This window comes from Portunus trituberculatus, chromosome 17 (assembly GCF_017591435.1).
Source record: "Portunus trituberculatus isolate SZX2019 chromosome 17, ASM1759143v1, whole genome shotgun sequence".
NCBI lineage: Eukaryota > Metazoa > Arthropoda > Malacostraca > Decapoda > Portunidae > Portunus > Portunus trituberculatus.
The window spans coordinates 646,897-648,714 of record NC_059271.1 but is presented as its reverse complement, the minus strand read 5'-3'; the positions used below and the strand labels follow the sequence as shown (position 1 = coordinate 648,714).

Genomic DNA, 1,818 nt, shown 5'->3' with positions numbered 1-1,818 from the left:
AACAAGCTTTGGAGGAAGAGAAGGAGGAAATAGTCTGGATGAACAAAAGACATGATTAATAGAAAGTAGTGATACGTATAGTAGTAGTAGTAGTAGTAGTAGTAGTAGTAGTAGTAGCAGTTTACACAGTTTTAATTCTTTGGATACTTTTTTCATGATTTCTATTTTCTCAGCACACATTTATTATCATTATCATTTTTCTATTTGTTGTACTTTCTTTTTTCTGCTTTATTGGTGCATCATTGACACTAAAACTGCGTGCAAAGTTCATGGCGATCGAACAGAGGCATTATGTCTCTTGGCCTCGCAGCGGACTCTGTCAAATTCCTGTATGAGGCAGAGTGCTGGCCGGTTCATGTGTGTTTGCATAACGTTCAGGCATTCATTCTTTTATTCTCCTTATCTCTCATCCGCTAGCAAGGAAGCGGAAGATTAAGTCAGCTTTCCCTATCAATGGCCATCAGGCGCACCGCTGTTCATCCACTCTCTCCATAAAACACCGACTCACACTCCTTCCTCCACCTGCTGTCTCTCCACTGCCTGCGTCCACCGACCACAACAGACGAAAAATAAAATCACTTCGACGAGGATGGGATTCGAACCCACGCAGGGAGACCCTATTGGATTAGCAGTCCAACGCCTTAACCACTCGGCCACCTCGTCAGATTCTAGTGAAAGCATGTGTGTTTATAATAACTAAATTTGTTATATTGTTATCATAAAACTTCAACTTTTAAAGATTACATTTACAGTACTTCTGAATGTTGTAAGAGTATTGTCTTTCATTATGCCACTACTTCTGAATGTTGTAAGAGTATTGTCTTTCATTATGCCACTATTTCTCATGTTTGGTTTATATCTTTTTAGTTAGCGATTCACTGCATGAGAATGTTATTAATCTCGTAGTTTAGTGATAACCATAAGCGGGGTCATATTGCGCCAGAATGATAGAGTAGGTAGAGGAAGCCAATGATGGAGGAAAAAAAAGAAAAATAGGAAGAGACGATGATTTAGAGATGGTGAAGAAAGAAAAGTAGGAATAGGATGAGAGAAAAGATAAGAGAGACGAGAACAAGGAGGGAGAGGATAACAGACAATGAGTTAGAGGAGAAAAAATAATGAGAAGGTAGATAACAAAATGTCAGATTAGGAGAGGAGAAGCAGGACGAGTTACAGGAGGAGGAAGAGGAGGAGAAAGAGTTAAAAGAGGAGGAAGAGAACGAGTCAGAGTTAGAGGTAGGGAAGAAGGAGGAGAAGTAGGTAGATAAAAGGAGATATTAGAATTAGTGTAGAAGCAGGAGTGACGTTGGTGACTGTAGTGGTGCCAAGTGATACGTTAGCTATAAAGTGCTTTGTCATTAGCATTTCCTGCTTTGATGTCACCAAGAGCGGTCACTGTTCACTTCGAGGCAGTTATCTCACCTACGCCCCTTCCTCCTCCTCGGCCAGGAATCCAGCACCAATTTAAGGAGACGTTCTGGTGTGCATTCCCAGAGAAAGAGACAGACAGACAGACAGAGAAAGAGAGAAATGAGCTGTTTTTTAGTATAGTACAGGCGCGTGTTATTGAGTCAGTAATAATTGTGGTTTTCAGTGACTCAGTGACAACCTCGTCTGTATTTATATATGTTTTAAAGGAGCTGTACATGACACACCTAATTCTGTGAAAACTGCCGGGCAAGAGACGGGTGGATGGACAATAGACAGGATACAACACTCGTCATTGTCTTCTCTGTAAAGTGAAATGTGAGAGGCAATAGTGACAAAGGAGACGCCTCTTTCTTTTAACTTTATTACGTCCACCTAACTAATGAGAGA

General features: G+C 40.8%; 1 non-coding gene across 1 annotated transcript; it reads right to left on the bottom strand.

Moving 5' to 3' along the window:
* Window positions 1-581: 581 nt before the first annotated feature.
* Trnas-gcu lies at window positions 582-663 on the bottom strand. The gene has a single exon. It is a non-coding gene; the product is annotated as a tRNA-Ser (tRNA).
* Between the last annotated feature and the right edge of the window lie 1,155 nt (window positions 664-1,818).